Genomic DNA, 27,066 nt, shown 5'->3' on the forward strand with positions numbered 1-27,066 from the left:
TGAGAAGGAATTTGACAGATCCCACAGACAAACAAAATGGAAGGTCATGCATCATTATGGAATTCTCATTAATACGTAAAGCTATTTGAATTTATCCATGAAAAAATATGCAATATTTATGTTGATGGGGCTCTTTAGATGAATCTGCAGTAAATAATCAAGTGCTACATTTTTTAAAGCCTTGTTGTTTGCCTTCTGGCAGATTTTATTTATAAAATGTGGATGATGATGGAAGAAAAGGCTTGGAGTCAAGTTCTGAGAAACTTGACAGACTTAGATTATGCAGAGGATCCCATTTTCATTAGCCTATAAACACAAGATTTGCAAAGCTTCCTTAAATGGCATGCACTATACATCCAAAGATATGGGACTCAAAATAAATATAAGGAAACAGATGTAACAACAGAGTATATGCAAAAGTACAAAATAACATCATATGGAGAAAGGATTGATAAGGTTGACTCTTCTTTAAATGGGTGTATTTAAAGGTTCTGGCCAAGGCAAATGCCATTAAAACCCTGTCTTGTTGGATGAAATTAGGGGTTTACTCATGACCAAGTTCCACTATCATAAATATGTCATTAATTGAAAAAAAAGACAAACAATATCTGGGTTAGAGAGCTGCAAATTTATTTTCAGTGGTGAAAAAATTAGTGCATCAGACAAGAGTGAAGAAAAGTAATTTCTAGTCCAACCACACACAGATATAGTGATGATGACGAATGGAAGCCTGTAAAGGAAAAAAAAAAAAAAAACCTACCTTGGGATGAAAAGCAATTGCAGTAACAAAATCCATATGTTGAAAAATACAGAGACACTCCTTGCGGCTGATATGCCAAAGTCTCACTGTTTTGTCCATTGAGGATGTCAGAAGGAAATAATTCTGCAAGAAATTGAAATGTAGAACATTTAAGAAACTTTTAACAAAACAAAATAAACAGATGGATAATAATTACAATATGAACTTTGGATTTTTTGGTTCTTGAACTTTTGGAGTTGAGTTGAATAGAGAATTTAGGCCAAAGGCCAAGCATTGGGACCTATGAGGTCATTCAATGCTGAAATGGAAATTGACAGTAAAAGGTTTGAAAGGTGTAACAGGAAGAAAAAACCTCGCAGCTGCAGTATGAATCAAGTGTTAGGAGAGGGTGGAAAGTAAGACGAGGAAAGAGAATACGAAAGGAGGTACAGTACAGGGAACGCAAGTGGTTACAGCTAGGAGCTGAAGGCATGCTGCAAAATACCTTAAGTAATGCCTACAGTGCACCACACGAGGTCCACTGACGGCAATAACCCCCTACAAGGCTTAAACTTTTGGATAAATGATTTTCACGCTGTCATAAATTTCATTGAAATACAGATTCATTCTCCAATTCCCTGGCAGTGTTGCATTACTTTTATTATAAATCTACCAAAACTTTTGGAAACTTAGATCATGTGGTTAGGTTGAATACCATAAGAAATGTAATATGGCACAAATCTCAAGCCTGAATCTGCATAACTGCCTCAAAAATTAAGGTAAATGAATAATTTGTTGCCACAATATTGGTTGCTTTTCAACACTTAAGTTAGAAACTTGCCATTTTTCTTATCTAATAAAACCCTATAGAACTGAACTATTCTAATTATCAAGATCAAACATTAACACTGCTTAAAAAATATAAACACAGGAACTACAGAAAAGTATTTTACCTTAGACCATGATATGTCAAGCATGTCAGCTGTATGTCCAGTATAGACACAAAAAGGTTTCGGCATAAAAGGGGCACTGCCATCATCGTTGGGGTCTAAGGATCCTAAATCTTCCCCTGACTGCCCTGAATGTTGAGAAACTAAAGATTCCTGGGACGGTGTTGGCGATACCTGAAAAAATTAAAGAGATATTTTTCGTAATTAACATTAATTTGAACACTAAAATGATATTGTTAGTATACAATAAAGTTTTGTACATACTTACCCGGCAGATATATACTTAGCTATAGTCTCTGACGTCCCGACAGAATTCAAAACTCGCGGCACACGCGACAGGTAGGTCAGGTGACCAGCCCACTCCCGCCGCTGGGTGGCGGGAATAGGAACCATTCCCGTTTTCTAACCAGAATTTTCTCTTCCACCTGTCTCCTGAGGGGAGGCTGGGTGGGTGGGCATTAATCGTATATATCTGCCGGGTAAGTATGTACAAAACTTTATTGTATACTAACAATATCATTTCTGGGCTCAGCTCGTGTCGCTGCGCGAAATATCCTTTAATCTATTATTTCTAGGGTAAATGTACTAACACATACCAGAGAATAAATAAATAAAGAAAAAGGTCAGTACAACTGACTCGCTCACCCTCCAAGAGGGTGTCGGTATGAACACTATGGCGAGTGAGACCACTACCACGAACCGAATGCTAATAGAAATCTCCCACTACAAAATCCCCACAAGAGGAGAGCCGACCCACAGAGTGCGGGCAGCAACTACTACTACTCCATCCCATGCTGCCGACTGCTGCGCCTCTGGTGGCCATCCTTTTCAGTTAGCGCACACGATACACACGTGCCCTTTTTTACTCTGTGTTTTTTGTGCCCTTTTCTTTGGATTTCTTTATCATGGAGCGTGCAGCCATCGCAGCAGCTAAGTTAAGTACTCAGTGTTTATTGCTATTTGGTTTTTTTTTCCGGCCCTGAGCCCGTATTTGCCGTTTTTTAGGTATAAATACGAACTCTAGGTCGGAAGCATGGCAGCATGTTCTGCCTCGTGGTGGGTTCGTTCTTGGTCGCCCATACCCAGAACATCCCCTTACTTAAGTACGCTCTATTTTAATCATCCGCTTTTGTTTAGGGTACGGTCTACACGGTTTTGTCATGCATGCATGTCTTTTACCTTATGTAGGCTCCTTCCATCCAGACCCTAGCCACGGCTCTTAGTATCGGCCTCGGCTAGCTTTGAGTGGTAGACTTTCCTTCGGGTTAGTCGTACACTCCTGGATTTTTTCTCCTACTATTTTGTTTTCTTTCTTTCATATTATTCATTTGAATTATTTATATGATATTTGTTTAGGTTAGTTAGGCGTCTGGCTTTGCTTAGCCTAGGTGGTGGCCCATAGGGCCTATATGCTACCGCTCTTCAGTTCGGTTGCTTCCCGATAGCATCTCTCTGATCAGCTGGTTATGTTCTAGGCTATGTTGTCCATTGTTTTGTACTTCCGCCCCATGGTCACTACGTGATCACAGGGCAGCCAGACGCCTGTCCAGTCACCTTCCCCCCCTCCCGCTCTTCCATAGAGTCGGGGTGGGTGGGTCGGTCTGCCCACCCATGCTCGCTCCGCATACCCGAGCCCGCCTCCCTCTCTCCCCCAGGCGGAGGAGTAGAGGGACGGGACAGATCCAGACTGGACTCGACCTCTCCGGCTTCTCGGTACCGTCCGGATGGTAAGGTGGGGGGGGACTGGCCTTTCCCCCCCTCCGTTGCTACTCCGTCGCTCCGTTGCTAGCCCGAGTCTGTATGTCTCGCTCTTTCCCACCTTACTAGGGCTCCTTTACTACCGGAGACCTGGCATCCAGCGGAAAGGGGCTAGTCCACCCAGCAGGGTGGACCGGGGCAGACAGTTGGTCCCTTCTAACCACTCCGTCTCGCTGAGTTACGACACTCCGCCACGCACTGGACTTAGTCCGGTACGTTCGAGTTTTATAGGTTTAAGATCTATTATGTTAAACTAGTAAGTTTATCTTAAGCTACCTTAAACCATCCCCCCTCCCTTACCTGTTTCACCGGATCTCTCCGGGGTTATAGCCTATTCAGGCGATAAGGGAGGGGTTATGCCTAAATTTTTTCCGAGCTCCGGCATGCAACGGAGTTCTTCTGTCCTTTAGCCTGTAAGTGATAGTCTTTAAGATACTCATGTGTCTTTTCACTTACAGACCACCAACTGTGAGCATCTGGGATGCGCCGCCACACTTCAAGACCCATGTGGACATGAGTTTGCCGGTCCATGCTCCATGCGCGACTCCGCACGGGGACATCCAGGTCTGGTACCACGAGACGTGTACCATTTGTTATGATCTGGTGAGCCAGCTCTTAGACGGGGTAAGTATTCCAACTCCGTTAACTGGTCTTCATTTGTTATAGTGCTTAAGTTTTTACATTAATCCCTAACTTAAGATAAAATTCATGGGGTTTTGTAGCCCCTATAATTTTAAGTTAAGCTTTTAAATTGATTTTAGTTTTAAGTTTAATCTTAAAATCTAATCAATACCCTCTCTTCCAGGCTCCGGCTGTGAGGGATACCACACTGGCAACCCTGCGGGCCTGGGTCGGCGGTTTGGGAAGAACGCCGCCAAGGGTATGCCCTACATTCTTGAGAAGAAGTTGGCGGTACTAATCTTCCCCGGAGGCAAGGCTACAGGCTACGTCGACCCAGCAGAGGCGGCCCCGACTATCGCTTTCATCCAGCAACAGCTGGCTGCCTCGTTGACGGACCAAGGCCAGGACATCTCCTCGGAAGTCGCGACGCTTGATATTAATGTTGAACCTATGGTAGGTGTAGACGACCTGTTGGTCGAGGTAGGTACGTTGGACACCCAAGGGATGCCCTTGGGTGCTACTGGATCTTCTACCCCTGCAACCTCTCCATCCTTCCAAGGCTTTACGGGTAATGAACTATATACTTCTCCTGACGCTTCCGTTAGACCCAAAGGTCAAGGTCAAGCAGTGAAAACCTTGACGAAGACGTCGTCGTCGTCTAAAAAGTCGGCGTCGGCGTCATCTTCTTCTCGCAAGTCTCCGGCTAGGAATCCCGGAGAAGAGAGATCTAAAGCTTCTGGGTCCGGCTCTAAGTCCTCTAGGAGTAAATTCCTCCCAGGGAGAGATCTCATACTCCAGCGGAGTCGTCAGTTCCGCTTCCCTTGGTTCCGGTTCAGAGCCACCCTTCCACCTCCGCAGCAGCTCCAGCTTTGGACTCCAACGCTGGTCTGTTGCAACAAGTGGGCGATCTGGTTGGTTCTCTGAAAAACAGCATGGAACAAATGATCTCCCGGTTGTCTGATAAGATCCTCCTCAGGACAACATTATAGCCGGACTGAGCCAAGCTCCACTAGCCTCTTCTCCACCTTTCAGCACAGGGGGAGCCCAATTACCCCCGTATGACTCTCTACCTCCGTTCTCAATGAACAACCCTTGGAGAGTAGCGTCATACGCCCCCTTCCAAGACGGGCTTATCTCTATCCCGGAATGTGGACTCGGAGGATTGAAGACTTCGAGTTCTACCGGAAGACCTTCAGCCTCCGTTCATCGGCTACGCCAGGCTCACCGCCTCAGCCATGACTCGGGACGATAAGGTACCAAAAGAGACAGTCCTCTATTCACGAGACCAGGCTCAGAGAGAATGGCTCAGGTGTCTAGAGGACATGGATTGTTCCAACACGAAAATCCAACCTTTTAAGAGTCCGTTTACGATCTTTACGATGGAAGAGAGTACCCCGCTCCCTTTCTTGACAAAGATCGCGACAACCACCATTCCAGCAGCCCAGAAGGGGGATTCAATGCCTCAGCTGAAGGAAGCAGATCCTACGTCTCCTTTACTTCCTTCAGCCGGTGAATTATGGGAAGATTTGCCCAACACCTTTCCTCAGCTGGCAAACTCAAACCAGACTGTGCTATGGAGCAGTTTGGTGAGAAGCTACCTAGGCTTCCAGATAGCCTTATTCAGGCGGAATTCGATTCCAAATCGCGGTTAGCCAGGTCTATTAATTCCATGGCTATGACCGAGGTGGCTACCATTGCCTATGGATCAGAGCCACTCTTTAAGCTTCTTACCAAATCTTTGACTCAAACGGTGCAGTCGGATATGTTTGAGTTCGCCACTGCTAGGACGAATTGTAGGAAGCATGTCCTACAAGAAGCAACAATTCGGCACGAGCCGAATAAGTTGCTTACGTCAAGCATCTGGGGAGCAGACCTCTTCCCAGAAGCGAAGGTGAAGGAGGTTCAGGCAAAGGCTACGAGATTGAACCAAAGCCTTAAAGACCGTTGGGGTCTTACGGCCAAGAGACGACAGGATCAAGCCGGTAAGGGTAAGGCTCAAAGGAAACCCAGACGTTTCCAGCCCTACCAGAAGAAACAGCCACGCTTTTCTCAGCAGGTTCCGGCTGTTCCCTTGGTGCAAACAGCCCAACCCTCTACCTCAAAGGCTCAATCACAGCCGATTTATGTTATCTCCCCTCAGCCTCAACCCTCCACCTTTACGCTCTCTCTCCAGCCTACAAACAATCATGGTCTTCGAGGGTCAAGCTTCCCAGAAGTATGACCGCTCGGGTAAGGGAGGCAGAGGTAAGCGATCCTTTCGTGGGAGAGGATCGGGAGGTCCCTTTAATAGAGGCAAGCATTTCAGTGGGAGGCCGAGGAGGCTACCAAAACCAATGAGGATTTTCAGGTAGGAGGGAGGCTGTTTCACGTTTCGCCACCGGTGGAACTTCAGCAAGTGGGCTCAGAGCATTGTGTCAAAGGCCTGGGTTGGAGCTGGTTAGCGAGCCCACCCCCATCCAGACCTTTCCGCCAACTTCCTTCCAAGGAATTGACGGAGTATGCGGAGGATCTCCTTCAGAAAGGAGCTATAGCGAGAGTCAACAGGTTAAAATTTCAAGGTCGCTTGTTCAGCGTGCCAAAGAAAGGCTCACAAAAAAGAAGGGTAATCTTAGACTTGTCCCGCTTAAACTTAGCCATTCGCTGCGACAAGTTCAAGATGCTCACGATCTCGCAGGTGCGGACCTTACTTCCCCGTGGGGCCGTCACCACCTCTATCGATCTTACAGACGCTTACTATCATATCCCTATTGCAAGACACTTCCGTCCGTATCTGGGCTTCAAGATAGGAGACCAGACATTCTCCTTCAAGGTAGTTCCTTTCGGGCTCAACGTAGCACCCAGGGTGTTCACGAAGCTGGCGGAAGTAGTAGTTCAACAACTAAGATCGCAAGGGGTTATGGTAGTAGCGTATCTCGACGATTGGTTGATCTGGGCTTCAACAGTCGAGGAATGCAACAGAGCAACACTGAAAGTGATTCAGTTCCTGGAATATCTAGGCTTCAAGATAAACAGGACCAAGTCAAGACTCACTCCAGAGTCAAACTTTCAGTGGCTAGGCATTCAATGGAATCTATCCTCCCATACTCTGTCGATTCCATCAACCAAGAGGAAAGAAATAGCGAAGTCAGTCAAGCAATTTCTGAGTCACAAACTGGCGTCAAGAAGAACTCAGGAAAGGATCCTGGGTTCACTCCAGTTTGCATCAGTGACAAACATCCTGATGAAAGCCAAACTGAAAGACCTAACCAGAATCTGGCGCTCACGAGCAAATGTCAGGTCCAGGGACAAATTATCCTCAGTCCCTCTGATTCTACGGAATCGACTCCGGCCGTGGGCGAAAGTCAAGAACTTATCGGTATCAGTGCCCCTTCAGTTTCCTCCACCAGGAATTACCATCCACACAGACGCTTCATTAAGCGGTTGGGGAGGATATTCCCAGTTCAAGAAAGTTCAAGGAACCTGGTCACCTCAGTTCCGTCAGTTCCATATAAACGTACTGGAAGCAATGGCAGTGTTCTTGACTCTGAAAAGGTTACGTCCGCCAAAGTATCCCATATAAAGCTAGTCTTGGACAGCGCAGTGGGGGGGGGTATACATTGTATAAACAGAGGCGGCTCCAAATCACGTCATCTAAATCATGTCATGGTAGCCATCTCTCCCTGGCGGACAAGTTCAGTTGGCATCTCTCCTCCACCCACATAGCTGGAGTGAGAAACGTCATAGCAGATGCTCTATCCCGATCAGTACCTCTAGAGTCGGAATGGGTCACTGGACAAACAGTTCGTTCCAATGGATTCTTCAGAGAGTTCCAGGCCTACAAGTGGATCTCTTCGCATCTCAAGCGAACCACAAACTCCCATGTTATGTGGCCCCCAACCTGGACCCTCTGGCCTATGCCACGGACGCCCTGGCTCTAGACTGGAACAACTGGGAGAAGATTTATGTCTTTCCTCCAGTGAATCTTCTCATGAAGGTGTTGAACAAACTCAGGTCATTCAAGGGTCAAGTGGCTCTAGTAGCCCCAGACTGGCCGAAGAGCAATTGGTACCCTCTAATTCTGGAACTGGGTCTTCGCCCTCTTCGGATTCCCAGTCCCAGGCTCTCCCAGTCAGTACAAACGAAGACTGTGTTCGCTTCCTCAGGGATTCTCAAAACCCTAACTTTATGGATTTCATGAAGTTTGCAGCGAAAAGGGATGCGAATATTGACCCTCAAAATATTCTCTTCTTGGAATCCGATAAAAGAGATTCAACTTTGAGACAGTATGATGCTGCTGTCAAAAAGTTAACAACCTTCCTGAGAGAATCAGACATTAGGATCATGACAATCAATTCAGCTATATCCTTTTTCAGATCCTTATTTGAAAAAGGCTTAGCAGCTAGCACGATTACGACAACAAGTCAGCTTTGAAAAAGATTTTTCAATTTGGTTTCAACATAGACTTGACAGATTCCTACTTCTCGTCTATTCCCAAGGCGTGTGCTAGACTTAGACCTTCTGTAAGGCCTACGTCAGTATCATGGTTCTTAAACGATGTTCTAAAGCTGGCTTCAGAAACTGATAATGACACATGCTCGTTTATAATGCTCTTAAGAAAAACTCTATTTTTATTAAGCTTGGCCTCAGGAGCTAGAATTTCAGAACTGTCGGCTTTATCCAGAGATCCGGATCACATTCAGTTCCTTTCCACAGGGGAAGTGCTACTTTCTCCGGAACGGAGTTTTATAGCTAAGAATGAAGATCCTTTGATGAGGTGGGAACCATGGAAGGTACTACCCCTTCCACAAGATGTATCTCTTTGCCCAGTTTCAACCTTACGAGCCTTTCTGTCTAGGACCTCCTCATCCTCATCGGGTCCTCTCTTTAAGAGAGAAAAAGGTGGTACTTTATCTATTAAAGGCATCAGGCAACAAATCCTGTACTTCATTAAACAAGCCAATCCTCACTCTTTTCCAAAAGCACATGATGTCAGGGCAGTAGCCACCTCAATTAACTATTTCCAACATATGAACTTCGATGAGTTGAAAAAGTATACTGGATGGAAATCGCCGACAGTGTTCAAACGTCATTACTTAAAGTCCTTGGAAGCTCTGAAATTTTCAGCAGTAGCAGCGGGTAACATAGTTTCCCCCGACTCTACCTAATCTTTAGTAGTAGATCCAGTCCTCCTTTCTACCTGCCTCACCCAACAGTTCGTCTATTCCTGCCTTGTTCATCTACGGTTACCTTGTGTCTTGGTTGCTTTATGATGATGTGGTGGGTGTCCCTTATTTTTTTTTTGCTAGGGGCACTCACAATTGATTGTGGATATTGATCTCTTGGATGTCATCCCTTATTTTTATGCTAGGGGATACATCTTATTTGTAATGGTTACGGGTTTGTATATTAAGTTATATACATTCCTTTATTAATGTATTATTGTTTTGAGTTTGTTTTGTTCAACTTATTATGTTAATTGCTCTGGATTTCTGATACATATCTTTACACAGATACTATTTTGGTACATATATGCCATATTACCCCTGTATATATGTAAATTACCTTAAGTTAAGAAATATTATTAGAATTAAGTTTAATTTAAGCATATTTCTATTTTGTATCATTGGTGTATATGTATCCTTATTAGCAATTATATTCTTTTATTTTTAGTTTACCTTTTATTTGAGACCTCTTTTTTATTTTGTTTACAATCTTGTGCTATTTCTCTGGTACGATTTCGCGCAGCGACACGAGCTGAGCCCATGAAAAGGGATTTTGACGTAAGGAAAAATCTAGTCTGGGCGATTGGATAGTGTCGCCAAAAAAAGGGGCGGAAAAAAATTTCTTTTTTTTTCCTTTAATCTATTATTTCTAGGGTAAATGTACTAACACATACCAGAGAATAAATAAATAAAGAGAAAGGTCAGTATAACTGACTCGCTCACCCTCCAAGAGGGTGTCGGTATGAACACTATGGCGAGTGAGACCACTACCACGAGCCAAATGCCAAAAGAATTCTCCCACTACAAAATCCCCCAAGAGGAGAGCCGACCCACAGAGTGGGCAGCACTTACTACTACCACTCCATCCCATGCTGCCGACTGCTGCGCCTCTGGTGGCCATCCTGAAGTTAGCAGACAATCTTGGGCGATGGGATGGGCAGGGCGGGATTTCGCTGGCGACACGAGCCAATCGCCCAGAAATAGATTTTTCCTTACGTCAAAAACATCCCCTTTTCTGGGCTCAGCTCGTGTCGCTGCACGAAATCGTACCAGAGAAATAGCACAAGATTGTAAACAAAATCAACAAAATAAAAAGAGGTCTCAAATAAAAGTAAATTAAAAGTAAAAGAATATAATTGCTAACAAGGATACATATACACAGTGATACAAAATAGAAATATTGGTTAAATTACGCTTAATTCTAATAATATTTCTTAACTTAAGGTAATTTACATATGTACAGGGGTAATATGGTATATATGTACCACAATGGTATCTGTGTAAAGCTATGTATCAAAATTCTTGAGCAATTAATATAATAAGTTGAACAAAACAAACTCAACAATAATAATATATAAAGGAATGTATATGACTTAATATACAAAACCCGTAACCATTACAATAAGATGTATCCCCTAGCATAAAAATAAGGGGATGACATCCATGAGATTAATATCCATCATCAACTGTGAGTGTCCCTAGCAAAAAAATAAGGGACACCCATCACATCATTATAAAAGCAGCTAAGACACAAGGAGATCGTAAATGAACAAGGCAGGAATAGACGAACTGTTGGGTGAGGCAGGTAGAAAGGAGGACTGGATCTTCTACTAAAGATTAGTTAGAGTCAGGGGAAACTATGTTACCCGCTGCTACTGCTGAAAATTTCAGAGCTTCCAAGGACTTTAAGTAATGGCGTTTGAACACTGTCGGCGATTTCCATCCAGTATACTTTTTCAACTCATCGAAGTTCATATGTTGGAAATAGTTAATTGAGGTGGCTACTGCCCTGACATCATGTGCTTTTGGGAAAGAGTCAGGATTGGCTTGTTTAATGAAGTACAGGATTTGTTGCCTGATGCCTTTAATAGATAAAAGTACCACCTTTTTCTCTTTTAAAGAGAGGACCCGATGAGGATGAGGAGGTCCTAGACAGAAAGGCTCGTAAGGTTGAAACTGGGCAAAGAGATACATCTTGTGGAAGGGGTAGAACCTTCCACGGTTCCCACCTCATCAAAGGGTCTTCATTCTTAGCAATAAAGCTACGTTCCGGAGAAAGTAACACTTCCCCTGAAGGGAGGAACTGAATATGATCCGGATCTCTGGATAAAGCCGACAGTTCTGAAATCCTAGCTCCTGAAGCCAAGCTTAATAAAAATAGAGTTTTTCTTAAGAGCATTATAAACGAGCATGTGTCATTATTGGTTTCTGAAGCCAGCTTTAGAACATCGTTTAAGAACCATGATACTGACGTAGGCCTTACAGAAGGTCTAAGTCTAGCACATGCCTTGGGGATAGACGAGAAGTAGGAATCTGTCAAGTCTATGTTGAAACCAAATTGAAAAATCTTTTTCAAGGCTGACTTGTTTGTCGTAATCGTGCTAGCTGCTAAACCTTTTTCAAATAAGGATCTGAAAAAGGATATAGCTGAATTGATTGTCATGATTCTAATATCCGATTCTCTCAGGAAGGTTGCTAACTTTTTGACAGCAGCATCATACTGTCTCAAGGTTGAATCCCTTTTATCGGATTCCAAAAAGAGGATATTTTGCGGGTCAATATTCGCATCCTTTTTTGCAGCAAACTTCATGAAATCCATAAAGTTAGGGTTTTGAGAATCCCTGAGGAAGCGAACACAGTCTTCGTTTGTACTGACTGGGAGAGCCTGGGATTGGGAATCCGAAGAGGGCGAAGACCCAGTTCCAGAATTAGAGGGTACCAATTGCTCTTCGGCCAGTCTGGGGCTACTAGAGCCACTTGACCCTTGAATGTCCTGAGTTTGTTTAACACCTTCATGAGAAGATTCACTGGAGGAAAGACATAAATCTTCTCCCAGTTGTTCCAATCTAGAGCCAGGGCGTCCGTGGCATAGGCCAGAGGGTCCAGGTTGGGGGCCACATAACATGGGAGTTTGTGGTTCGCTTGGGATGCGAAGAGATCCACCTACAGACCTGGAATTCTCTGAAGAATCCATTGGAACGAACTGTTGTCCAGTGACCATTCCGACTCTAGAGGTACTGATCGGGATAGAGCATCTGCTATGACGTTCCTCACTCCGGCTATATGAGTGGAGGAGAGATGCCAACTGAACTTGTCCGCCAGGGAAAGAGTGGCTACCATGACATGATTTAGATGACGTGATTTGGAGCCTCCTCTGTTTATACAATGTACTACCACTGCGCTGTCTAGGACTAGCTTTATGAGGGAGCACTTTGGCGGGCGTAACCTTTTTAGAGTCAAGAACACTGCCATTGCTTCCAGTACGTTTATATGGAACTGACGGAACTGAGGTGACCACGTTTTTCCTTGAACTTCTTGAACTGGAATATCCTCCCCAACCGCTTAATGAAGCGTCTGTGTGGATGGTGATCCCTGGTGGAGGAAACTGAAGGGGCACTGATACTGACAAGTTCTTGACTTTCGCCCACGGCCGGAGTCGATTCTTTAGAATCAAAGGTACTGAGGATAATTTGTCCCTGGACCTGACATTTGCTCGTGAGCGCCAGATTCTGGTTAGGTCTTTCAGTTTGGCTTTCATTAGGATGTTCGTCACTGATGCAAACTGGAGTGAACCCAGGATTCTTTCCTGAGTTCTTCTTGACGCCAGTTTGTGACTCAGAAATTGCTTGACTGACTTTGCTATTTCTTTCCTTTTGGTTGATGGAATCGACAGAGTATGGGAGGATAGATTCCATTGAATGCCTAGCCACTGAAAGTTTGACTCTGGAGTGAGTCTTGACTTGGTCCTGTTTATCTTGAAGCCTAGATATTCCAGGAACTGAATCACTTTCAGTGTTGCTCTGTTGCATTCCTCGACTGTTGAAGCCCAGATCAACCAATCGTCGAGATACGCTACTACCATAATCCCTTGCGATCTTAGTTGTTGAACTACTACTTCCGCCAGCTTCGTAAACACCCTGGGTGCTACGTTGAGCCCGAAAGGAACTACCTTGAAGGAGAATGTCTGGTCTCCTATCTTGAAGCCCAGATACGGACGGAAGTGTCTTGCAATAGGGATATGATAGTAAGCGTCGGTAAGATCGATAGAGGTGGTGAACGGCCCCACAAGGAAATAAGTAAGGTCCGCACCTGCGAGATCGTGAGCATCTTGAACTTGTCGCAGCGAATGGCTAAGTTTAAGCGGGACAAGTCTAAGATTACCCTTCTTTTTTGTGAGCCTTTCTTTGGCACGCTGAACAAGCGACCTTGAAATTTTAATCTTTTGACTCTCGCTATAGCTCCTTTCTGAAGGAGGTCCTCCGCATACTCCGTCATTCCTTGGAAGGAAGTTGGCGGAAAGGTCTGGAAGGGGGAGGGTTCTCTAACCAGCTCCAACCCAGGCCTTTTGATACAATGCTCTGAGCCCACTTGCTGAAGTTCCACCGGTGGCGAAAGTGAAACAGCCTCCCTCCTACCTGAAGTTCCTCATTGGTTCTGGTAGCCTCCTCGGCCTCCTCTGAAATGTTTTCCCCTATTGAAGGGACCTCCCGATCCTCTCCCACGAAAGGATCGCTTACCTCTGCCTCCCTTACCCGAGCGGTCATACTTCTGTGAAGCTTGACCCTCGAAGACCTGGTTGTAGGCCGGAGAGAGGGCGTAAGAGGTGGAGGGCTGAGGCTGAGGGGAGATAACATAAATAGGCTGCGCCTGAGCCTTTGAGGTGGAAGGTTGGGCTGTTTGCACTAAGGGAGCAGCCGGAACTTGCTGTGAAAAACGTGGTTGCTTTTTCTGGTAGGGCTGGAAACGTCTAGGTTTCCTTTGAGCCTTACCCTTACCCGGCTTGATCCTGCCGTCTCCTGGCCGTAAGACCCCACGGTTCTTTAAGGCTCTGGTTCAGTTCGTAGCCTCTGACTGCACCTCCTTTACCATCGCATCTGGGAAGAGGTCATTGCTCCCCAGATTGCTGGACATAAGCAAACTTATTCGGCTCGTGTCGAATTGTCGCTTCTTGCAGGACATGCTTCCTACAATTCGTCCTGGCAGTGGCGAACTCAAACATATCCGACTGTACCGTTTGAGTCAGAGATTTGGTTAGAAGCTTGAAGAGAGGCTCCGACCCATAAGCAATGGTAGCCACCTCGGTCATAGCCATGGAGTTAATAGACCTGGCTAATCGTGACTTGGCCTCGAACTCTGCCTGGATAAGGCTATCTGGAAGCCTAGGTAGCTTCTCACCAAACTGCTCCATAGCGCAGTCGGGTTTGAGTTTGCCAGCTGAGAAGGTATTAGGTAAGTCTTCCCACAATTCACCGGCTGAAGGAAGTAGAGGAGACGTAGGATCTGCCTCCTTCAGTTGAGGCATGGAATCCCCCTTCTGGGCTGCTGGAATAGTCGTTGTTGCGATCTTTGTCAAGAAGGGAAGCGGAGTACTCTCTTCCATCGTAAAGATCGTGAACGGACTTTTAAAAGGTTGGATTTTCGTGTTGGAACAATCCATGTCCTCTAAACACCTGAGCCATTCTCTCTGAGCCTGGTCACGTGAATAGAGGACTGTCTCCTTTGGAACTTTATCATCCCGAGTCATGGCTGAGGCGGTGAGCCTGGCATAGCCGATGAACGGAGGCTGAAGGTCTTCCGGGTAGAAACTCGAAGTCCTCAATTCTCCGAGTTCCACATTCCGGGATAGAAATAAGTCCGTCCTGGAAGGGGGCGTATGACGTACTCTCCATGGGTTGTTCATTGAGAACGGAGGTAGTGAGTCATACGGCGGTAGCTGGGCTCCACCTGTGCTGAAAGGTGGAGGAGAGGCTAGAGGAGCTTGGCTCAGTCCGGCTATAATGGTGTCCTGAGAGGTAATCCTGTCGGACAGCCGAGAGAACATCTGTTCCATGCTACTTTTCAGAGTCCCAACCAAATCGCCCACTTGTTGTAACAGGCCAGCATTGGAGTCCAAAGCTGGAGCTGCTGCGGAGGTGGAAGGGTAGCTCTGAACCGGCACCAAGGGTAGCGGAACTGACGCCTCCGCTGGAGTGCGAGATCTCTCCCTGGAGGATCTACTCCTCGAGGACTTAGAGCCGGACCCAGAAGCTTTAGATTTCTCTGCTCCGGGGTTTTTGGCCGGAGACTTACGAGAGGAAGATGACGCCGAAGCCGTCTTCTTAGACGACGACGACGTCTTCGTCAAGGATTTCACTAGTTTGACCCTTGGACCTTGGGTTCTAACTGAAGCGTCAGGAGAAGTAATACAGCTCATTACCTGTAAAGCCTTGGAAGGATGGAGAGGTTGCAGGGGTAGAAGAACCAGTTGCACCCAAGGGTAGCCCTTGGGTGTCCAACGTACTTACCTCGACCAACAGGTCGTCTACACCTACCATAGGTTCTACTTGATATCCACCGTCCGCGACTTCCAAGGAGATGTCCTGGCCTTGGTCCATCAACGAGGCAGCCAGCTGTTGCTGGATAAAAGCGATAGTCGGGGCCGCCTCTGCTGGGTCGACATAGCCTGTAGCCTTGCCTCCGGGGAAGATTAGCACCGCCAACCTCTTCTCAAGGATGTAAGGCATACCCTTGGCGGCGTTTTTCCCAAAACCGCCGACCCAGGCCCGCAGGGTTGCCAGTGCGGTATCCCTCACAGCCGGAGCCTGGAAGAGAGGGTATTGATTAGATTTTAAGAATAACTTAAAGCTAAAATCAATATAAAGCTTAACTTAAAATTATATAGGGACTATAAGACCCTGAATTTTATCTTAAGTTAGAGTGATTAATGTAGAGACTTAAGCACTATAACAAATGAGGACCAGTTACCGGAGCTTGGAAATAACTTACCCGTTCTAAGGCAGGCCTGGCCACCAGATCGTAACAGATGGTACACGTCTCGTGGTACCAGACCTGGATATCCCCGTGCGGAGTCGCGCATGGAGCATGGGACCGGCAAAACTTCGTGTCCACATGGGTCCTGAAGTGTGGCAACGCATCCCGGATGCTCACAGTTGGTGGTCTGTAAGTGAAAAGACACATGAGTATCTTAAAGACTATCACTTACAGGCTAAAGAGCAGAAGAACTCCGTAGCATGCCGGAGCTCGGAAAAAATTTGTGCATAACCCTCCCTTATTGCCTGAATAGGCTATGACCCCGGAGAGATCCAGTGAGACAGGTAAGGGTAGGGGGGGGGGGGGTGGGGGGGGGGGGGTTGGTTTAAGGAACTTAAGATAAACTTACACTAGTTTAACATAAAAGATCTTAAACCTAAAAAACAAAAAAAAAAATTAACGTACCGGACTACGTCCCGTGCGTGGCGGAGTGTGTAACTCAGCGAGACGGAGTGGTTAGAAGGGACCAACTGTATGCTCCGGTCCACCCTGCTGGGTGGACTAGTCTCTCTCTCCCCTGGATGCCAGGTCTCCGGTAGTAAAGGAGCCCTAGTAAGGAGGGAAAAGAGCGAAGGAGGACATACGACACCCGTTGCTGTAACGGAGCGACGGGGTAGCAACGGAGGGGGGGAAAGGCCAGTCCCCCCCACACGCTACCACCCGACCGGACCGAGAAGCCGGGGAGGTCCGAGTCCAGTCTGGGTCCGTCCCGTCCCTCTACTCCCTCCGCCTGGGGAGAAGGAGAGGCAGGCTCGGGTATACGGAGCGAGCATGGGTAGACCGACCTACCCCTCCCCGACTCTATAGAAGAGCGGGAGGGGGGGGTGACTGGACAGGCGCTGGCTACCTCGTGATCACGTAATGACCACGGGGCGGTAAAACCACAAATGACTAAGCCTAGAACATAACCAACTGATCAGAGAGATGCTATCGGGAAGCATCCGAACTGAAGAGCGGTAGCATATAGGCCCTACGGGCCATAACCTAGGCTAAGCCAGCCAGACGCCTAACGAACCAAAACAATATAAAAATAAATCAAATGAATATAATAAAAGAAAGAAAACAATATAGCAGGAGAAAAAATCCAGGAGTGTACGACTAACCCGAAGGCAAATCTACCACTCAAAGCTAGCCGAGGCCCATACCAAGGGCCGTGGCTAGGGTCTGGATGGAAGAAGCCTACATAAGGTAAAAGACATGCATGCATGACAAAACCGTTGTAGACTGTACCCTAAACAAGCGGATAATAAAAATAGAGCGTACTTAAGTAAGGGGATGTTCTGGGTATGGGTGACCAAGAACGAACCCACCACGAGGCAGGACCATGCTGCCATGCTTCCGACCTAGAGTACGTATTTATACCTAAAAAACAGCAAATACGGGCTCAAGGCCGGAAAAAACCAAATAGCAATAAACACTGAGTACTTAACTTAGCTGCTGCGATGGCTGCACGCTCCATGGTAAATAAATCCAACGAAAAGGGCACAAAAAAACACAGAGAGAAAAAGGGCACGTGTGAATCATGTGCGCTAACTGAAAAGGATGGCCACCAGAGGCGCAGCAGTCGGCAGCATGGGATGGAGTGGTAGTAGTAAGTGCTGCCCACTCTGTGGGTCGGCTCTCCTCTTGGGGGATTTTGTAGTGGGAGAATTCTTTTGGCATTTGGCTCGTGGTAGTGGTCTCACTCGCCATAGTGTTCATACCGACACCCTCTTGGAGGGTGAGCGAGTCAGTTATACTGACCTTTCTCTTTATTTATTTATTCTCTGGTATGTGTTAGTACATTTACCCTAGAAATAATAGATTAAAGGATATTTCGCGCAGCGACACGAGCTGAACCAGAAAAAGGGATTTTGACGTAAGGAAAAATCTATTTCTGGGCGATGGCTCGTGTCGCCAGCGAAATCCCGCCCTACCCATCCCATCGCCCAAGATTGTCTGCTAACTTCAGGATGGCCACCAGAAGGCGCAGCAGTCGGCAGCATGGGATGGAGTAGTAGTAGTTGCTGCCCACTCTGTGGGTCGGCTCTCCTCTTGTGGGGATTTTGTAGTGGGAGATTTCTATTGGCATTCGGCTCGTGGTAGTGGTCTCACTCGCCATAGTGTTCATACCGACACCCTTCTTGGAGTGAGCGAGTCAGTTGTACTGACCTTTTTCTTTATTTATTTATTCTCTGGTATGTGTTAGTACATTTACCCTAGAAATAATAGATTAAAGGATATTTCGCTGGCGACATGAGCCAATCGCCCAGAAATAGATTTTTCCTTACGTCAAAATCCCTTTTTTGTACATGCAACTTCCCCGGCAGATATATACTTAGCTGATTGACACCCTTGGTGGAGGGCAAGAGACAGTTACATACTAATTATTTATGAATATACGGGGAAACAACATACGTTGTAGGTATATTAAAAAACAAACCTTGGTTCCTACCTGATATGGAAGAAGACTTCATTGATACTGTCTATGAGTCTGCTTGCCACCAGAGTTTCAGAGAGGATGAGACCTGTGACTGATAACCCTTTCGGATCATGCCAATGGGGGCTTACCCGCTTACATGGCAGAGCCTTTTCTTGGATCGTACCAATGGGGGCTGACCCACTTACATGGCAGAACCTTGACCTGTATCATACCAACGGGGGCTAACCCTCTTACATGATAGAGCTTTAGGTAATTAAGACACTACAAGGAGCATAACGACCAATCCCGATCACCTGACCACACTAACATGTTAGAACTACGATTTGAAAGGGGTCAACTCCTGCACCCTCTTTTCAATCGACCAATTAAACGCACCAAAAAACCATTAAAAACCCTAACCTAATAAAACTAAAAAGGATTGGGTTCAGCTCCCTGTCCCAGCAACGAATCCGCAGATACGTACGCTCCTAGAGTAAAGCATTTGTCATACGTCACTTGAATGTCTCTCAAGTAATGGGATGCAAAGACTGAATTGCATCTCCAAAAAGTTGACTCCACTAGAGTCTGTATTGAAAAGTTCTTGTGGAATGCCAAAGAGGTAGCGACTGCTCTTACCTCGTGAGCTTTAACTCTAAGGAGGTCCAGTTGTTCTTCTTTACACGCTAAAATGGGCTTCCTTGATTACATCTCTGATGAAGAACGCCCGAGCATTTTTTGAGATCTGTCTTCCGGGATCTCTAACTGAGCACCATAAAGTCTCCTTACTCCCCTTTAGTTCGTTCTTCCTCTCTAAGTAGAACTTAAGGCTTCTAACTGGGCAAAGAGCCCTTTCTCGCTCTGTACCTACTAGAGACGAAAGTCCTTTTACCTCGAAGGTTCTAGGCCAAGGTTTCGAAGGGTTTTCATTCTTCGCCAAAAACATCGGTTTGAAGGAACAGAACGCCGAGTCGTTCCTGAAGCCAAACATTATGTTCTAAGGCTTGTAGTTCGCTTACTCTTTTTGCTGAGGCTAGCGCGACCAAGAATAAAGAACTTCCTTGTCAGATCTCTGAACGTAGCCTTACGGGGAGGTTCGAATTTGGGGGTCATCAAGTACTTTAGGACACATCCAGTTCCAACTTGGTGCTCTAATACCTCTGTTCTTTGACGTCTCGAAGGATTTAATCAGATCATGTAAATCTTTGTCTTCCCCAATGTTAAGGCCTCTATGCCTGAAGACTGACGATAGCATACTTTTATAGCCCTTAATTGTAGAGTAATTGTAGAGACTACTAGATTACATTTTTCCTTCAAGTAAAGGAGGAAATCAACTATATCTGTCACAGAGGTACTGGAAGAGGATATCTTCTGAGTCCTACACCATGTGCGAAACACATCCCACTTCGACTGGTAGACTCGAATAATAGATGGTCTCCTTGCTCTTGCGATCGCTTTCGCAACTTCTCGAGAAAAACCTCTCGTTCTGACAAGTCCTTCGATAGTCTGAAGGCAGTTAGAGCGAGAGCGGGCAGGTTTTTGTGATACCTGTCGAAGTGGGGTTGTCTGAGAAGATCGCTCCTGTTTGGGAGAGATCTCGGAAAGTCTACTATCCATCCCAGTACCTCTGTGTACCAGTTTTGCGCTGGCCAGAACGGGGCTATGAGGGTCAGTTTGGCTCCCTCTGCTGCTGCCAAACTTCCTTACTACTTCCGATATGATCTTGAAAAACGGAGGAAAAGCATACCCGTCTATTCCGGACCAATCGAGGAGAAGGCCGTCCACCGATATCGCCCTTGGGTCGGCGATCGGGGAGCAGTAATTTTCCAGCCTGCTGTTCCAATGGGTGGCAAAAAGATCTATATTTGATCTCCCCCAGAGGTTCCATAGTCTGTTGCATACCTCCTGATGCAACGTCCATTCTGTAGGCAGTACTTGGTCTCTCCTGCTCAGAAGGTCGGCTCTTACATTTTTGTCCCCTTGAATGAATCTCGTCAGGAGAGTGATTCTTCTCTCTTCTGCCCAAAGCAGTAGTTCTCTTGCCTTTTTGTAAAGGGAGAACGAGTGCGTCCCTCCTTGCTTCTTGATGTAAGCTAAGGCTGTTGTGTGTCCGAATTGATCTGTAGGACTGAACCTGAGATCTGAGCCTCGAAGTGTATGAGAGACAGGTGAAATCTCGTGGTGTTAATTCCATTTCATATTGATGTGCCAGGACACCTGTTCTCCCCTCCAGGTGCCTGACACTTCTCTCGTCCCTAGAGTGGCTCCCCACCCCGCATCTGAGGTGTCGGAATACAACACTAGCCGAGGGTTCGGAACATGAAGGGATACTCCTTCGTTGATCCTGCACGGATTCATCCACCAACGAAGGTCCTCCTTTATTTCCTTCGTGATCTGGAAGGAATCGGACAGATTTTGGGATCTCTGATCCCAATGTTCTCTTAGATAGAACTGTAAAGGCCTTAGGTGAAGCCTTCCTAGAGAAATGAACTGTTCCAACGAGGAAAGGGTCCCCAGAAGACTCATCCATTCCCTCGCGGAACATTGTTCTTTCTCTAGGAAGGTTGCTACTTTTTTCCAAGCAGCGGTTCTGTCTTTCCTGTGATGGAAAATACATGAAAACCCCGAGAATCCATCCGAATCCCCAGATAAAACAATGTTCTGCTGGGGAATCATCTGGGATTTCTCGAGGTTTACTAACAGTCCCAAGGACTGTGTTAACTCCAGTGTCAGCTTTAAGTCCTCCAGACATCTGACTCGCAACTGTGCTCGTATCAGCCAGTCCATCTAGATACAAGGATATTCGAATCCCTTCGAGATGAAGCCAGTGAGCCACATTTTTCATCAGTCTGTGAATACTTGAGGGGCTGTTGAGAGTCCGAAGCATAGGGCCCGAAATTGAAATACTCTTCCTTGAGCCATAAATCTGAGGTATTTCCTGGAAGACGGGTGTATTGGCACGTGGAAATAAGCATCCTGCAGGTCCAGGGATACCATCCAGTCCCCTGGACGCAGGGCTGCTAATATCGAGGATGTTGTCTCCATTGTGAACTTCCTCTTTGCTTACGAACACGTTCAGGGCGCTCACGTCCAGAACTGGCCTCCAACCTCCTAAACTTTTCGGAACCAAGAACAGGCGAGTTGTAAAACCCCTGAGAAGAGAGATCTTTTACTTCCTCTATGGCTTCCTTGTAAAGCATCTGCTCCACGAGATGTAGAAGGGCTTGTTTCTTGACAGAATCCTTGTAGTTTGCTGTCAACTCCCTTGGAGTTGTAGTCAAGGGAGGTTTTTCCCTGAAGGGGATTAAATATCCTTTCTTTAGGATGGATAGGGACCAGGCATCGGCACCTTTCTATGCCCAAGTTTCGTAAAAGTTTAGAAGCCTGGCACCCACTTTTGTCTGGAGGACCGCAGTCTCACTGGGTCTTGACGAACGGCCTTCGAGAAAGACCTTCCTCTCTTCTCCGATCGTCTACTTCTGAGAGAAGATCTAGGGGCAGACCTTCCCGAAAGGGCTGCTGGAAGGGAACTTTCTCCTTCTTCGAAACCTGAACAGCAGGTTTTAGCCTTTTAGCTGACTGGGGCCAACAGGTCCTGTGTGGCCTTTTCTGATAAGATCTTCGATATATCCCTCACTATTTCCTGAGGAAAAAGGTGACTAGAGATGGGCGCGTATAACTGGGAGGATCTCAGATTTCGTTAAGAAGGAGCTAAACACTGCCCTCCTCTTCAATATACAGGATCCAAAGAGGGATGCCACTTCATTGGAGCCATCCATAACCGCCTTGTCTAGGCAAGTTAATACGCTGCCCAACTCTTCCATGGTAACGAAGTCTGGTTCTTGAGACTTCTTGGCTAAAGCTCCCAAAGCCCAGTCCATGAAGTTAAAGACTTCGAGAGTCTTGAACAGGCCCTTGATGAGATGATCAACCTCACACATTCCCCAAGAGGCTTTTGCAGAATGCAGAGAGCGTCGTCTTGAAGAATCTACAAGAGTGGAAAAAGTCCGCATCTGAGGACGAAGGGAGTCCAGGCCCATTGGCTCCTTGGTGTCATACCACATACCTGGTTCCCGTCAGCTTGGAAGGAGGACAAGCGAATACAGTCTTCCCCGCTTCCTTCTTAGATCTGAGCCAGCTCTCGAGGCTCTTCAGAGACTTTCTCATAGAAAGAGTAGGGGTCATCCTGACGAAGGAGGAGGACTTCGACAGTTTCGTGCTAGATAATAAAGATCCCGGAGAAGGGGGATCCGACGGGCGTAGCGAGTCTCCAAACACTTGCAACAAAAGAGAAGCAAGCCTCTTATAGTCCGAAACTCCTGCATCTTTGGAGATCTCTTCTTCCGAAACTTCTTCCAAAAGCAATGCAGGCGAAGAGGGCTTTGCCTTTTCAGGAGACCGATCCGGAGAAAGAAGCCTTTTTCTCTCGTGAATCCTATCTGTAGGAGAATCCATGTCCCCTTGTTGGATATCCGAAACCTTGTTTCTATCCTCCTTCCTGCACGAGTCCTGGAGCTTCCCTATACTCGGGCTTCTGCTCTGCTCCTTGCGCCTGCTAGGAGAGGCGCTTGCGTCCTGAATCAGACGCCTGTGAGGCGAAGAGCGCCTGTGAGGAGAAAGGAGAACATCCTGTTCCTGGCGCCAAGAAGGAGAGGCGCTTGCGTCCTGGTGAGTGCGCCTGGGCCAAGAAGGAGGCGCGCTTGCGTCCTGATGAGGATGCCTGGTCCAAGAAGGAGAGGCATTTGCGTCCTGATGAGGACGCCTGGAAGGCGAAATGCGCCTGCGAGGAGAAAGGAGAACCCTTTGTTCCCGTAGTCCAGTAGCGGAGACGCTTGCGTCCTGATTACTGCGTCTAGCAGGCGAATAGCTCCTTTTCCCTTTGCGTCCATTCGGAGAGGCGCTAGATTCTCTCCTATACCTCCTGGGAGGTGAAGAACACTTGTCAAAATCGAGGTGCCTATTCGGCGATACTCTTGCGTCCTTAGAAGGATATCTATAAGATCCTACGGGACTCCTGATTCCTGGGTACTTGCCGGAGGGAGAGGGTTGTTCCTTCGGGAAAAGTCTAGAGGACGAACGAACGCTCCTTCCTTCTAGCGGAGCTCTGAAAAGAGAGGGGCTCTCTTCTCTCCCGGAGCTCTTAGCCGAACGAATTCTCTCACGAGAAATCCGCGAATCAGGCTCCTGATACTTGCCATGAGAGGCGTAATCGCCTCTAGAAAAACTCCTGGGAGAACTCTTGCTCGTAGGGAGTTCCCGATTAGCGATCTTTGCAGGAGAGGACACACGAGTCCTGTCATATCCAACTGAAGAAGGTCTCGCTGGGGACGAAAACCTTTCAGGCGAGGAGCGTCTGCTAACGCCAGGGCGCCTACTCTCTGAGGCTCTCTTAACAGAACTCTTGATGGGAAGAGAAACATCTTTCTTCCTAGAAGAGCCTTCAGAAAGAACTCCTACTAAGGCAGACAACTGCTGCTGGAGTCCTATCAAGACTTCCTTCGTCTTGTGTGCGAAACCTTCCGGAGAAGAGTCAGGAGATCTCGTAGCTCTCTTCTTACAAGCAGGAGAATACTCCGGAAAAGGTTCAGGACTGGAATGCAACGCTTCGCTTGCTGGCGTTTCCAGGTTCTCTTAAGAGGACGCGACTTAGAGGCAGAACTCCATCCTCTTTCTTTGGGGACGAAGAGTCTGAGTCCGAAAAGCACTTCCTGAGGACGCTTTTGCAGTAGCTGTCCTTGGCAGCCTGGGAAGCGGCTACAGGATCTGCCGAAGGGACGCCTGACCATTGGGAATACTCTACATCCCCCTTGCGGCTTTCGACATTCCTCCTCCCTTGGTCATGGGAGTCTGAAAGAGGTCTAGGCCTAGGAGCAATGCGGAGTCGTCAGACGCCCCCTCCACTTCACTGGGGACACTGCACAAATCACTGCACACAACACTGCGCTTACCTGTCTCCTTCATTGCTTGCAGTTGCAATTTTCAAGTTGATTATTGAGGCTCTCATTGCAGCCATTTCCGTAGACGCATCTACAGGTTCGCTGCTGGGGGAAGGGGCTGAAACCAAACTATGAGCAGGTGAATTAACAGAAGAGTTAGGAGCTACTTCCTGCTCAATAGAGCAGGATCTACTCGAGCTTCTGATGGAAGCCCTCCTAACTCTATCTTTCTCAAGTTTCCTTACATAAGAAGCCAAGGTCTTCCATTCCACTTCCGTTAAACCCTCACATTCCAGACAGGTGTTAGTTGCAGAACAATCATTCCCCCTACATTTTTTACAGACCGTGTGAGAATCCACCGATGCTTTCGGTAGCCTCACCTTACATTCTTCTTTCGTACACACTCTAAATACAGGTACCTCGTCAGACATTTTAAAGAGTATCCAAACCAAAATCCAAAAAACGGTCCACGATAAGCGTATGCCAAAACCAAAGATCAATGTACATCACCAAAGGTCAAACAGATAATCCTCGGCCAACGAGAAAAGAATTCCAAAGCAGGAGGTACCAACAACGGTGTTGTTGCTACCGGCGACAGAAAAATTCTGGTTAGAAAACGGGAATGGTTCCTATTCCCGGGAGTGGGCTGGTCACCTGACCTACCTGTCGCGTGTGCCGCGAGTTTTGAATTCTGTCGGGACGTCAGAGACTATAGCTAAGTATATATCTGCCGGGGAAGTTGCATGTACAAAACTTCCAATTTCAAGTAGGATTTAATTGTTGGCCTTTCACTGCACAGCACTGGTAGTAAAAGGAAGGCAACTAAAAATCATGAGAAACAGAATCCAATTATATGAAACCTGACTAGCCTACACTGAAAGATCCTCATGTTTACTGATAACTAATATTTTTATTTCTTCAAAATTTACATTCCTTCAAATATTTCAAATCATGTCACAAAACTTCCTTTGTTTTCATCTAATAACCTAAATCAATGGTGATATCAAACTAAAAGTCATTAAAAGTTTATTTCAAAATTATATTCATAAGTACTGCCATCTTTCAAATGTTTTACCTCATTGTAATCATTGGGTGGAATTTACATCAAGATAATAGCTTTAATTTTTTTTTAAAAATTTTATGGTATCAAAAATAATGAAGTTTTACATTATTTTCCACAGATTAATTTGAATATTTGCTTATTTGCCTAAATTTGTCTTGGGAATAACTTATTTGAGCTATTAAACAAGTTGCTCAATATTGTATGGCAGCAGCATTGTAACTCTGTTGCATTAGGTTATTTGATATTTATATGTGTAATATCTACATAGTTATTTTCTAATAATATGATTCATATTGATTTTGGTCAAACAGACTTCTTGGGTACTATATTTCACTACTATTAGGATTTTTAATGTGCATAGTAAGGGAATAGTAGTGTGAAATTATTCATGTAATAAGCAAAATTCATCAGCTGTACATCATACACAATTCTAAAACATTACACTCAACATAACTTGAAGCAAATAGTACTGTGAATTGCTAAAAGAACACCAAAAACATGTAAATATGATTGAGTGAGGGGAAAATAATTAGAAAACATGTTGTTAACTAGCACAGTAGTGCTACCAGATTTTTTTTGTTAACTTTGAAACATTTCTTTGATTTTATATAATTCTTTCTAAAGAAAGGCATTTCCATACATTTTCAATATCTACTTTTTTAAGGGTGTTTTCACATACAAAGATAATAACAGCATGCTACATTTTACTGTTAGAACAATACAGTACATATGCAATGAATAATTCATAACTAACAAGAAAGGGAAAAATACCTAGAACACTGTATTATTCTATATACATGGTCAATGTGCACAATATAATTCTGATTAATAATAATAATAATAATTTATGTGCTACTTACCTTAATGTCAGCATTACATTTTGTACGTATATCTAGAAAATAATTAAAAGCCTGTTTAAGGACCCACACTCTTAAGACATGATCTTGTCCAGCGGTTGCCAATAATCGACCGCAACCACTAAATTTCATACACCAAATTGGTCCTGTGTGCTCACCTGCAAACAATCACAGAAAAAATTAAACACTTTTGATACCAAAGCTACCTGTCTCTGACAAAGTACTATTCAAATTTACAAACTAGAACTCATAAAATAACATTCACAATACACAGTTTTTATCAGCATAATACATTCATTTTCTCCATTCATCCTTCTTTTATTGGATGATATTTTGGTTGTAAGACAGTAAAAGAGCATAAAAGGTTGGCAAGTGCGGTGATATGAAAGTTAGAAGAAGTGGGTGTGAAAGTGAAAGTGGCCAAGTGTGAGTGGTTTGAAGAGGAAGAGGTTTTGGGGCATAAGGTGAGAGTGTCGGGTTAGTGAAAGTCAGGAAAGTTTTTGGGGAAGGTACAAGATTTTCTGCGACCAAAGACGGTGCGTGAGTTACGTGCATTTTTATGGTTGGTGGAGTTTGACTGAAAATTTGTTAGATTGTTCGGGCATATCTAAGCCCATCGATGGAATGGACTAGATGTAAGAAGAGCACTGTGCTGAAGTGGGAAGAAAGAATGATAAAAGCATTTGAAAGATTGAAAGAAGAGGTAGTAAAAGATGTTGAGTTGGCATATCTA

At 45.7% G+C, this 27,066-nt stretch overlaps 1 protein-coding gene and 1 long non-coding RNA gene across 7 annotated transcripts in view; both read right to left on the reverse strand.

The window, feature by feature from the left end:
- The window catches only part of LOC135219486 (E3 ubiquitin-protein ligase HERC2-like), a 294,113-nt gene that overhangs the window by 204,488 nt on the left and 62,559 nt on the right, over nt 1–27,066 (reverse strand). The gene's annotated exons all lie outside the window — the stretch shown is intronic.
- Nucleotides 760–26,523, reverse strand: LOC135220255 (uncharacterized). Its single transcript, XR_010315623.1, has 3 exons — nt 26,337–26,523; nt 1,693–1,863; nt 760–883 (listed from the first exon to the last, which is right to left on the reverse strand). It is a non-coding gene; the product is annotated as an uncharacterized LOC135220255 (long non-coding RNA).

Source organism: Macrobrachium nipponense, chromosome 1 (genome assembly GCF_015104395.2).
Source record: "Macrobrachium nipponense isolate FS-2020 chromosome 1, ASM1510439v2, whole genome shotgun sequence".
NCBI classification, from domain to species: domain Eukaryota; kingdom Metazoa; phylum Arthropoda; class Malacostraca; order Decapoda; family Palaemonidae; genus Macrobrachium; species Macrobrachium nipponense.